General features: G+C 40.4%; 1 long non-coding RNA gene across 1 annotated transcript in view; it reads right to left on the reverse strand.

Moving 5' to 3' along the window:
- Positions 1-12,300: 12,300 nt before the first annotated feature.
- Positions 12,301-13,586, reverse strand: part of LOC106696728 — a 6,673-nt gene continuing 5,387 nt past the window's right edge. The window contains exons 4-5 of the long non-coding RNA XR_001347673.2: positions 12,716-12,794; positions 12,301-12,508 (exon numbers count right to left, since the gene is read on the reverse strand). This is a non-coding gene — a long non-coding RNA (uncharacterized LOC106696728). The remainder of the gene's footprint in view (positions 12,509-12,715; positions 12,795-13,586) is intronic.

Here is a 13,586-nt window from a genome sequence, read left to right on the forward strand (position 1 = left end):
TCTCTCTAACCAGAGTAATTTTCACATGGCAGACCCAAAACACATTCTATACTTCAGTCCTCCTTCCACTGATAGGATATAGACCATTTTAAAAGTTTAACACACAATATATAAATTTCCTTTTAAATTCAAAATACAATGCCTAATAGTATTTCTAGTATACTAGGTGGCATAAGGATGGCAACAAATCCAAATCATGAGATTGAGATATTAATGAATATTTCTGCCAGTCAGACTTGACGATCTAAGCACTGATACAAGAAGGAAATTGTTCTTTAGTAAGCATCCATTGAATTTGTGCCTGTCTAAAGGGACTTCCTGTCACAGCACTGAAATTCAGCGTTTGATCTTCAGGTTCAAATTTAAACTGACACACTACAGATATCCCTCTTTTTAAAATTAATTAGTGTCTGAGCTTCTTTTTCTTGGAAAGGTCAGTATTCGGTAATGTCATTGAAACACGTGTCTTTTTTTAGTGAGGTGAGGGGAGGGAATGCCAGCTCTTGGAACCATGGAAATCAGGAGAACTGAAGAGGTCAACACATTGGCCAACATGACACTTAAGTACTGCATCACACAGAGACCTCTTCCGTGATCTTTTTCCCTTCTCTTTTGACTCCAGAAAAAAAAAGGTGCTGTCAACCTCATTTAGAAGGTTATTCTTCATTTTTACTTACTGGTGACTTTTCACTGACCTCCTTTCTTTTTCTATTAGAACCGGATGTTCTTGGTTATAATCATTCACTTCCATTCCTACATTGTTTCATGAACTTGTCTGGATAATTTTGATCTGTGGAAAGAACTATTTAGCTTCTGTATGCTCTAAGAAGGTCTTCAGCCTCTTTGGAGAAAGATGAGGCAGGTAGAGGAGAGAGAATTAAAAGACCAACTCCATGGCTGAGTCTGAGGCCTGAGGTTAAGAAGAACTGGGATTGTTCTCACTGAAAATCTAAGGATCCCTGAGTTCTGGATGTATCCAGGGAGAAAAACAGTTGTGGACAGGGAGGTTTGAAAAGGATGCTATTGGGCTACTGGGGAAAAGTCAATGGAACCTGATTCTACTGCATACCACCAGGTGCCTTTCTAGGCACTGAAGATATTGAGCTGATAATGTATGGCCCTGTACACCAAAAATTTACAATGTGAATATGGAATAAATGAGGTCATTATTTTCTAAATATATTTGTAATGTCAGGAGAAACAAAGAAACGAAGACATCAAATCCACCATGAGCCAGGAGAAGGAATGGGTCAGTTTTTTAAAAAAGAAAAGTTCTTTGAGGGTGGTGATGGGATCTTCATTGTAGTTCAAGTACCATGCAGAGTGGGGAGCCTTCAGTGTAATATTAAAACCTGATTTTCTTTTTCCTATTTGGAGAAGAAATGTTTAGTGGAAGAAAGAAAAGACTGTAGTCATACATACCTTGGTTTGAAAATTAATAGTCACTATCTGGGGAGGTTTCAAAAGGTATTTAACCATCTTTAGTCTCAGTTCCCTCATTAGAGAGGGTAGTAGGCAAGGCTCTCTAGCTTATAGGCTTGTTTTGTTGATAAGATGAGAAATTACCCAGACACTTGGAATTGCTCAGCATGAAATCATACAAATCATAGATTTTGATAGATAACAGTGATTGCATTCCTTGCTCTCTTTTTGCTTATCTTGCTTCCTCCTTTTCTCCCTCATAATGGGGCATCATTAAAGGTAATAAACAGAAATATAGTTGAAAAGATAATATTCTCTGAACTATTACGGAACTCACCAAACTTGCTTCACCACCTCTATTTACTAAGTTTCCATCAAGATATCCCACCACTGTTTCCAACACTCAGTCCCATACTCCATATTACGTTATCACATTTGATTTAAAAATTAGATAGATAGATAGATAGATAGATAGATAGATGATAGATAAATAGATACATAAATAAATAACATTCATCAGCTCAAAATAAAGCTCTTCAGCATAGAAATCAAATCTATCCACAACCTGGTCCCTGTCTACTTCTCCAACTTTGAAATATAAATCTGGTCATTCATTCAACAAATACTTATAGCCAAGTGTGCACAAGGCACTACATTAAGTGTTAGATGATTAAACTTGAAAATGTCAGGACAAGATAGTATAGATATAACTTTATAGATGTACATCTTCATGATTCCTAGCTTATTTACTCTTATATAATTACTTTTAAAATATATACCAGGTCTATATTATCCTTGAGGCTCAGGAAATGAAATAAATTTCTCAAAATAAGACAGATTATGAAGAAGACAAGCAGAATTTGAATGATAAATTTTTAAATTTGCAAATTTTGTTTCTTTTTGGTCTTTAGGTTAAAGAATTTTTTTTTTGGTATCTTCCCTAATGAGTCTTGATAAAGATTGTAATGTTTTCAGAGATATTTTCATGTAAGTGGCATTTAACCAACATTTAAGGACTCTTTTTCTAACCTCCATAACCAACAAATGAATTTTCTACTTTAGCCAGAAAACAGTGAGGGGCACAGATGAGCAATGCAGTTCCTGAATTTTTAGAATTATTTTCTGGCTTAGAGTTTTTCTCCTTGGGAGGTTCAGAAGCATTATTTATACATGACATTTTGAGGTTAGTGGCTCTCTTCAGAAATTTCCTTTCCTCCCAATGTCAAGGAAAAGAAAATCTCTTTGCATACTTTCTTTTTTAATCTCAAGAACTCTCGGACATGTAATCAATTTTGACCCATTTAGAAAACATGGTCTCTGTGACCTTGTTAACAATATCCCAAATTTCCCATCAGAACCAAAGAAGGTTGTAATGACTTCAAACCCTTGTCAAAACGTTCTCACTCGTGATGCTGGTCCGGCTGGGCAGTGGCCTAATTATGAAGGAGTTGGTTTGGTTTTGTGTTCTTTGTCTCCTTGGGTTCTAGTGTAGAGTGAGAATGCTGTGCTTCTGCCAACCAAGGGCAGGATGATAAATCAAAGGATAGGAATGTGCCCTCAGCATCTGAAGGACAAGACTGTCCCTTTCTCCTCTGGATTCTCTCCTCCCTTGAGGTCTTTTCTCAGAACTCTAGTGCTGAGGAACCACATCAGATGAACACACAGAGCTGCTGGGCCTCCTGAGTTCAGGTTCCCTTCTCTCTTCTCTAGTCCTGTCTGTCTGAGGGACACCAGGTCATGTGAGATTTCCTGTTAGACTCTCGGATGCATTTCTCTGCAGAGTCGGCTTAGAGGTAACTGCAGAGGGTGCTGCTGAGATTGTCTTTTGGAGAAGGCTACTGAGAGCGCCTGCCCACACCATTCTCTCCTGGAGGGACTAGCCATCCAGGACACTGTCTTTTATGTATAACCCGGGTTCCCACACCCTCTACTTTTAGCCAGAAGTAGACACCAGATGAGAATATATGGCTATATGGTCAAGTGCCAACCTATTCTGGTGGCAAAACCAATGAATCACTTCATTGGTTGCCATCGAATTGCTTCTTATTCTGGGTATATAGGTCACTCCCAGGTGGGCAGGCTTTTGCTGCCAACTTCAATTTTATTATCAGGCCTCCTATGGTGGCTTGAGCTGAGCTTTCTCTCTTCAGTTCTATGTTGTCTATTTTAAGCCTTTCTGGGATTGCTCACAGTGCCTGGTCCATGCAATGACTCTCCTGTGTATCACAGTTATGGCTTTAGTTGTTTATATGCCTTTTTGTCACTTTGCATTTGAAACAAGGGTGGGAAGTTGTGACAAATTTCAGACTGCCATCTTAATACATCGATTGATTACTTGCTCTCTTGAGGCTCAAGAGTTCACAAACATCACCAATTAACCTTGACAGCTAACCCGCTATTTGCTTTGGCCCTCCACAAATTGGGCAATTGAAATAATGTTTGTCTTTACATCTACTCCAGGCTGATTCCTGATCTGTGACCAGGAGAAGAGAAACAAAAATGAAGCTGTAGTTTCCCATTCCTTCAGGAATCCTCCCCTTCATGGAAACAGTCAAAAGTTAAAAGGGAATATGCACACTCCACAATAAGCAGCCGAAACAACCCAAAGGTCAGACTGTCATGAGACTCACAGGAATCAGAGATCGTATCCATTAACATTTTTAAGGATGCAAGTAATTATAAACACAGGCAAAGCAGAGAGAGGCCCAGGACCCTGCTGCTCCCAGGCCCATTCTCCCCTCATTCGATAAACTATGGTTCAGGTTAAAAGATGCTGTTAAGAGATATGTGATCACCCCACTCACTCCTGAAACTCCTCTGTTTGCTACCTAGCTTATCCAACCTTTTCCAGGGAAGCACCCCTCATAAACTCATACATTCCAGATTTGTTGGCTATAAACAATGCTAGACCACAGGCACAATCTGCTAAAAGCATTCCTTAGATAAGAATTCCTCTGCCGGCAGACACCAGTGAGTTTGATTGACAGGAGGCCGAGCATTAGTATGTTACAAGGAGATTAGGCTGGGTCACAGGCATCTTTCTTTCTCAGGAGTGTCTCCCTCTCATCTCTCCACCACCACCCTCATAAAAGGAGGAAATGGGTGGGGGGCTTGCTGTTTAACTCTTTTCTTTCCAATAAGCAATCAACACAAAATCAATTTTATTTTACAAAAGCCAGTATTGCGTTGAATTCTAATTCAGTACACGAGTAAAAAGCTGAGTAGTTGTTGTTTTTAATATTTTCCTCCAATTCTCTGAGAATTGAATTGAAAATTCAAATTAAAAGTCCAGAAATAAAGCCATTATGAGGATGATTCTTTATCGGCATAGAACAGATTTTTCTTTAGTTTGTATTGCTAAATATGTTTTGCAAAGCAACTAGTGGGCTGCCCCCCATATTCTACCATTAAATATGTAAAATTCTAATTGTTACAATTTTACCCTTACGCATTAAGGTTTCTCATCTACCTAGAGGAAAACTGGTAATTCTCTAAGTCAGATGCAAAAAAGAGTTTCCATTTTGCTTGTCAACTCCTGTTATTGGATAGTGGCTGACTCAAACATTGTGTTGGTAAGACAGCTGGGGAGACCAACCTCCACTTTCCCCATTAACATTCTTTTGCAGAAAAATAAGCCAGTAGATGCATTTATCAGCTCACAACAAGGTCGTACTGCCTATTCTTTAGCCTGATCTTTAACCACTGTGCGGAGGAAAGGGGAAGAAAAATAGAAGCATAGGGTAAAACCTATTATGAGGTTTTAGCAAATAAACTCCAGGGTGGACCCTTTTTTTAAAAATGATTTAAGTTTTTCTAAAATAGAAATTATGCCTCGCATGTGTAATGATTCGGGCCTTCTGCAAGCACTTTTCTCATACATTTTAGCATTAAGATCCTTGATGCCACTTAACTGCAGGTAACGTGTTTTCTAAACCACATTCTTTCCCTGGAGCTCATTAAAAGCTCTCATTCCTCTAATGATTTCTGGGCCTCGAGTTGGACTTATTAGTGCACAAGGAGCAATAGATGCTTAAATGTCAGGTCTATTTACCGGCTGAAAGGATTGTTGCAGGGAGGCATTTGTCTTCTGTGGGATGTGCTGACTACGGCTGGTTAATTTTATTGTTCCTGATGGGAAAGAGTTCTCCTGAATCCAATACTTAGTCCAACCAAGCCTCAGCATGGAGAATGACATTCTGGCTCACGCAAGCTCCTAGTGTGTTCTTAACTGGAGTGATTACTGCTCTTGTCACCTGGTCTTCCCTGCAGGCCTGAGGCACCCCCCAGGCAGGCATTGAACCTGTGTTTTACAGGTCCTTGTTTTTTTGGTGCTTGTTACACACGCTGGGACACAGGTAGCTGTCCGATAATGGTTTGACTGCTGAAGTCTTACTTCTCTTTGCTTCTTTCTGTATCATCGTTTCTATTGAATCAGTGTTTGACAATTTTAGGTTCTCATCCTCCTTAACAATTCTCAAATCCAGCCACTCTCAGCTCCATTCTCTCTCTTATGACCTGAATCCAGGCCCCATCATCCCTCAACTGGATTCTTGGGCAGCTTTCTAATGAATATCATCCTCTCCATTCATTCCCCACATGGATTGCTGCATTCAGGCTTAAAGCACCGCGAGGACTCCCCTCTGTCTTCCAATAGGAAACAATAAATCTAAACTCCTCAGCGAGCACCCCAGGCCCTTTGAATCTCATCCCTCCATATTTTCTAGTCTTATTTCTTACGTAACATCTCCAGGCAAGCTGCGGTTCAATCAAGCCAGACTCCCATTCCAAGAATACTTCATGCACTTTCCTTCATCATGTCTTATTGCATGATTTTTAAAAACATTCTTCCCGTCATCTTGCTTCATCAGAATCCTACTCTTATTTCATGATCCAGTGAAAATGCTTCCAACGTTCCCAAATTCTTTTCTACATCTTCCCTGTTTAAAACAACTGTTCCTCCCTGTGTTTCCATATTGCACCCTGTTGATTCTATTAAATTTCAGCAGGAAGGTTGTGGAGCATAGGGGTGAAAAGCCCAAACCTGAAGGCTGCCTGCTGGGTTTGAACCCAAGCTCTGCCACTTACTGGCCTGGTGACCTTAAGCATGTTACTGTGTCTCCTTCTCTCAGTTTCCTCCTCTGTTGAATGGGAATAAGAACAGCATCACATCATAGCAGTGCTATGATAATTAAATGACTTAATGCCTGATACATTGAAAGTCCTCTGTAAGCATTTCTTCGATTAAAAAAAGAAATTAGCAGCGGAGGCGTGGAAGAGCACTGCTCTCGTAACTCACTGATGAGTGGCTCTCAAAGTGTGGCCTGGCAGCGTCAGCCTCGCCTGGGAACTTGTTGGAAATGCAGGTGGTCAGATCCCACCACCGACCAGCTGGGTCAGAAACGCTGAGCATGGGCCCAAGCATCTGCTTTCACAAACTCTCTGGGTGATGCTGGGGTCACTCTATAGAAGATCTTTAATTTAAAATGCCTTTCAGCCCAGGCTGGTGTGGTTCAGTGGACAGAGCGTCGGCCTGTGGACTGAAGGGTCCCAGGTTTGATTCCAGCCAAGGGTACATGCCTGGGTTTCAGGTTCAGTCCCCAGTAGGAGGTGTGCAAGAGGAAGCCAATCAATGATTCTCTCTCATCATTGATGTTTCTATCTCTCTCTTCCTCTCCCTTCCTCTCTGAAATCAATTTTTTTAAAAAATAATAAAATAAATAAATAAAATGCCTTTCAGACCACACCACCTATAGACTGATTACAAGTCTCCTGTACAGAGCCATTGAAAAGTAGAATTGAAGACAATTGTAATAGGTTGGAGAGGGCAATAAGGAATGAGGTCAGAGAGCAGGAAGTGAAAAGAGAAGCCAATTATCCATTTGCATGAGGGAGCAAAGGATGCAAGAAGGAAAAACATTACAGGAAAAAAAGCCAAAACTTTTCTTTTTAGCTCTTCTTATGAAACCAGGAAGCTTCACATGGGTTATTGTTCCAAAGATTTACTCATGACTTTTTAAAAATATTTCTATAGCCCTAGCAGGTTTGGCTCAGTGGATAGGGCTTTGGCCCAAAGACTGAAGGGTCCTGGGTTTGATTTGGTCAAGGGAACATATATACCTCAGTTGCAAGCTCGATCCCCAATCCTGGTCCAGGCTTGTGTGGGAGGCAACCAATCGATGTGTCTCTTTCACATCAGTGTTTCTCTCTGTCTCCCTCCCTTCCACTCTCTCTAAAAATCAATGAAAAAATATCCAGTGAGGATTAACAAAAAATAAAAATAATAAATAATAAAAATATTTCTATAGTCTATTTTTATGTTTTATACCAGTGGCCTGGTGCACAGATTTGTGCACATTGAAAGGAAAGTAATTAGAAGAAATATTTTAATATCGCTATTTGCCCTTTCTCTATAATAGAAGTGTCAGAGATGAAAGAAAATTAGTAAAATGTATATGAAAATAATATATAAATTGATTAATAAATGAACAATAACAACATGATATATCAACAAAGACATGATATAACAACAACAAAGACATGATATAAGACAACAAAAACATGATATAAAAACAACTTTGATAAAAACAATGAATGATAAATTGATTAAACTTATTCTAATATCTCCCTGTATACCACATTAAGAGTAAAAACACTTTCAGAGCGCTTGACTAATTTCTCTTGTGATGAAGTATTTACAACTTTAACTTTAACATCACACACTCCTCGAACTTGAGAGAAAGCAACATGTAACTGACCATGTCCGAAAATGGGTTCAAGTAGGAATATTCCTACTCTGTCTAGAGTTTGTCCTTGTTATTTATTAATAGTCATCACAAATGCTGGCATCACAGGAAACTGTCTTTGAATTAATTTAAATGGGAGGCCATTGTCAGACAGGGACAGATATCGTGCATGCGTGAGTCAACGTTTATTTTTAAATTGCCAGTGCACGTCATATGTACTGGCTGGTCGGTCAGTCTTAGGACAGAGGGTCAGTCACTTAGCCTTTTATAAATAGAGATACTCTATATTTCTATATATAAAAATAGTTTTATGTTTCTTATATATTAATAAGAAATTTTAAATTATGAGAAAAATATTTTAATAAAACCCTCTTTTCTTCTCCTCCTTGAACAACTGGGATTTTTTTAAAAGAATAATGGGAAAATTTTACTGAAAAATACAACACAATTTAGCATATATCTCCCAACATAAATGCAGGGTAACCCCCAAAAATGTATACACACTTTAATAGCTGACAGCTCAATTTTGAAAATGAAATATATTTTAATGAACACTGCCTTTATAATTAATCAATGTGTGTGTATACTTTTTTGGGACACCCTGTATGTGTGGAAAGCTAAAATAAGGTACAAAGGGGACTGAATGTAGCCCCAGGATGCAGCAGAGTTCTTTGCAAGATTGACGTCATACAGCAGATACTGTTGCCAAAGCAAAAGGCATTATGAAATATTTCAGACACAGGAAAAGGTATGGAATAACGAAGTATCTGTGCATGCACCCAGCACCCATTACATATACTAAAATAGACTTTAAAGGGCTCAACGAAGTCAGTGCCTTCGAAGTGCTGCCTGGCTGTTAAAATTTAGTGGACAAAGCACAGCGCAGGGCTTAGCACAATAAATGCTCATCTTCTGTTTCCATCTTTGCAAACTGTGTAAACAAGCTCTCTGGCAGCAGGGTTTCCTGACAGAAAGATGTGTTTCCGGGCAAGTTTGGGGATGGTGAAATTGTGACAAGTGAATAAAACAATTAGCGCTGTTGTCCTTTCCAAATGAAGTCGTGTGTTCTTACGGGAGACTTATTTTCCCCTTTTGTAAATAAAGATTTCATCCAGAAAATGCTTTGGAAAGCTCCTAGGGATGATGCCATTATTCAAACACTGCACTAAAGATTCTGAGGGTGGAAAATGAATGATAATTAGCTCTGTTGACTGTGGAGGTTTTTGTAATCTCTCTTTTCGTTCAAGCAGGGGGGGAATAGGGCCATGTGAACCTATAGAGAAATTAGCCAAACGTGTAAAATCAACTATGTCTTCTTTCTATGGGCTCTTCTCTCGATTTCTCTGGAACTCTGGGATAACAAGTTAAATAAAAAGAACATAAAGGAACATAATAATCATAGTTATTTTTATTGACCAGCTTTCAGGTGAGAGTCATCAAACTAAGTAACAGGTATTCATTTCTTTAATCTTTATAATGACTCAGACGACAGGTACATTTCATATACTTTTTCCAGCTAAGGAAACCAATCGCTAGAGAAGTTGAGTAATGTATCCAGTGGGGGATGGTAGCACAGGGGTTCAAATCTGTGTACCACTCAGAGTATATTGTCAAAGACTGGGGATCCCAGACATGTAGGGAGCAGTTGGCTAAGGTAGTGGTCGGCAAAATGCGGCCCCTTGAGTGTGGCTCTTCCACAAAATACCACGTGTAGGCGCGCACGTACAGTGCGATTGAAACTTTGTGGCCACACTCAAGGGGCCAAAGAGCCGCACGTGGCTCGCAAGCTGCAGTTTGCCGACCACTAGAAGGGATGGCTCATTTAGTCCAATCTCTTCCTTTTACAGGTGAGCGAAATAAGGCTAGAATGGGAAGGCGCTTCTGGAAGGTTGCAGAGCAGAGGCTAGAATTCCGGATTCCCGAATCTCCGTTCAGCCCCTGCATGTCCTCTTTTTCACATGTCCAAAATGGAAAGGCCCTTCTTTGCCTCTAAAACAGTGGTTCTCAACCCTCCTAATGCCACGACCCTTTAATACAGTTCCTCATGTTGTGGTGACCCCCAACCATAAAATTATTTTCGTTGCTACTTCATCACTGTAATTTTGCTACTGTTATGAATCATAATGTAAATATCTGATATGCAGGATGTATTTTCATTGTTACAAATTGAACATAATTAAAGCATAGTGATTAATCACAAAAACAATATGTAATTATATATGTGTTTTCCGATGGTCTTAGGCAACCCCTGTGAAAGGGTCGTTCGGCCCCCAAAGGGGTCGAGACCAGCAGGTTGAGAACCGCTGCTCTAAAACCTGTTTGTCCAACCATCTTCCAGATCACACGGCAGCACCACAGTCAGCACCAGCGTTCTCAAGGCTGGCTACACTGACGGGTCATCTAGGAAGAGTAAAAGAATACCCAAGCCAGAGCGTCACTCAAGAGAGAGTGATACATTGTGTTCTGGAGGGGACCAGGCATCCACACCACCAGCGCATGTGAATGTACCATAGGGTTCTCCAAATGTCCATGTACACAGCGGCCCTCTTCATTTCCAGCTCCTCGACCTCAGATCTGAATCTTTCTCAAAAATAGCACCACAGGGGGTTGCTCCAGCCAGAAACCCAGCCTTCGTCCTTCATTCCTCCCTTTTCCATCCATCTACCTTCAATCCGTGAGCTTGTGTCTTGTGTTGGGTAAATGTTGGATAAGTGAGGAAATGCAGACATTTAGTGTGGGGTTAATTTGGAAGGGGAAATTTTTAAAAATTATATTCTAGTACATTGTGGGCACATGCCCTTTTAGGACTGCTTCTTCTGTCATTCCTACATGCCTTCGAGGCCCACAGCCCCCCTCTGCAAGGGTTGAACTCCAGGCTCCCCGAAGAGAGTGACACTCTGACACCATGAACAGGTGTGGGCCACTTCGGAGCGCTCACATTTCTCAGCGTTATTCTTCCCACCCATCTCTCCCTCCCGTTTCAGCCCTGGCCTATATATACACACACACAGGTAATCTGCATGGCCCTGGAGATAATTCTAAGCTCTGGAAAGAGCTGATGGAGAAAGGTTCTTTACAGCAATAATATCCAGCACGTTTTAGTCAAGCAAGCAATAAATGGCTGCCAGGCTTGATTAAACAGGCCAGTCAAGCAGAGGCTTCTAATCAGCCTCAAGTGCCGCATCTGGAAGGCACTGCTTCCCATCCACAGCCTCACTCCCTCCAAATGTGTGAACAGGCCTCGCAGACCCTAGGCTGGGACCAGCACATCAAGAAGAGTCGATGGCAGCTAACAATTTAAAAGTCAGAAAGCCATCAAGGAGTTTTTTTCTGGATGAAGATCATTCGGTCACATGGCAGGTCAAAGTTTGGGCTTTGTAATTTTGTGTAAGAAATAAAAATATCCTCGAGATTTTATTTTGTCAATAAAAGCAAATATGAAAATTGTAAGTTTTCTAGCAGCCACATTCAAAATTTTGAGAACATGCGAGATTCGTTTTAATAATGTTTTATTTGTCCTCGTGCGTTTAAATGAGTGAGTTGTGTGGTGTATGAATCAGATCTCAATCAAGCTGTTAAAAACTACGGGAAACAAATGAGCCATGTTTGCAGATGTTTAGCTCTTTGGAAGCCAGTTTCCTGAGCATAAGAAGTTGAGAGCCAGTTCTGAACTTTGTCCCTTTGAATTCAAGCTGCCAGCATTTTCACCAATGTGATTCTCTTTAAAATTTTGTGGATTTTCTAGGAATCTGATGAGCAGTTCACTCTGTATTCCAAAGCCACATCCATAATTATTTTTGAGTTGAACCTGCATCTAATTCTGGCTGCCTATGAGGATACAAAGGATCATTAGAAGCCCGTTGGTCTACATGAGAGGGTCTACTAGGCACCACCTTCAATACTTCTGAGGCCTTAACAAAGATCTTACAATGATTTTTATTCACAAATTTGAAACCATCGCCACAATCAATTTTAGAACATTCTCAACACATCAAGAAAAAAATATATGATTGCTACCCCTCCCATCCCCTGCCCATCCCCCATCCTTCCCAGCCCTAAGCATTTCTTAAGCATCACTTGTTTTCTAGTGACACAGACCTTAGGTAAAGTTCAACATTATCAGCCCTTCCTTTTGTTCCATATTAATGAATACAATAGGTTCCTAAACAACTAAGAGACGAGTATAAAACTCCTGAGCAAGACGAAGCAGGATCTGATTAATAGTCTTTCTGAGACTTTTGTTGGTGTTGTTTCTGTAAAATAAGTTAAATCGTATGTTGAAAGGGAACAGCACAGCTCAGTTGTGGTAGAATTTTGAAGTCTGGGCATCTTGCATAGGATTCCTGGAATGAAAAAGATAAATGTTAATATAAGAGTTTGAGTCACACCCTATGGAGCACAAGTCTAGTAGATTCCAAAAGGTTCGTGGAAGAAAACCTTTTGATTAGGCAGCACTGCCGATAAAAGAGATGAAGACCACCCGCATAGGCACGAGCAACGACTATTTATTCAGAGCCTGATGTATAGCCAGGGAGTCAGCCACCACTTACATCTGGCAGAGTCTGAAGCAAACAGAGCTGGACGTTTTGGTCACGAAGGAAGTAGTACTCAGCAGGCACACGCAGAGATCTGGGGGAACAGGAGGCAATCATGACATGAGGTCAGAACCAAGGCCTTGCATCAGTTTGGCTACATATTCGGATCTCTATTAGTCTCTTCCACATGGCAAGTATTTGGCCCATTGTCCTAAAATGGCTGTGAAAATATAACTTAGAATTATATAGGGTATGATCAGTAGATTGTAATAATTGGAGAGATGGATACTGGTAAAGTAATTTACCGGTTGATTTGTTTAATATCATCTTTCCATGTAGGTGCAAGTAGAAATGCCATCAGCTATATCTCCTTGTGGTTTCATTAGAAGAGATTAGAATTGCCCAGGGGTTTTATAATGGAGTCCAGTGATGCATGGCATATCCAGCAGTCAGTTAGACTGAGGGCAGTGGCTACTATTAGAGATAATTTAAGAATGGCATTAAAATAAATATATTCTGACTAACAATTATTTAAGGAGGGGGGAATAAGATAAAAATTACTACTGTATGTGGATAACAACCAAGGGTCTATAGAAAATGAGAAGAAGAGAAAGAGGTCCTACTCTAACATCTTGGGCAGAAGCTGCCCCTTGTCTAAAGCAGTGGTTCTCAACCTTGGCTGCACATTATAATCACCTGGGAATCTTTTTAAAATCCTGATTTCTAGCCCTGACCGGTTTGGCTCTGTGGATAGAGCGTCAGCCTGTGGACTGAAGGGTCTTGGGTTCGATTCCAGTCAAGGGCATGTACCTTGGTTGCAGGCACAACCCCAGTGGGGAGTGTGCAGGAGGCAGCTGATGGATGTTTCTCTCTCATCAATGTTTCT

Source organism: Myotis lucifugus, unplaced genomic scaffold (assembly GCF_000147115.1).
Source record: "Myotis lucifugus unplaced genomic scaffold, Myoluc2.0 scaffold_27, whole genome shotgun sequence".
NCBI lineage: Eukaryota > Metazoa > Chordata > Mammalia > Chiroptera > Vespertilionidae > Myotis > Myotis lucifugus.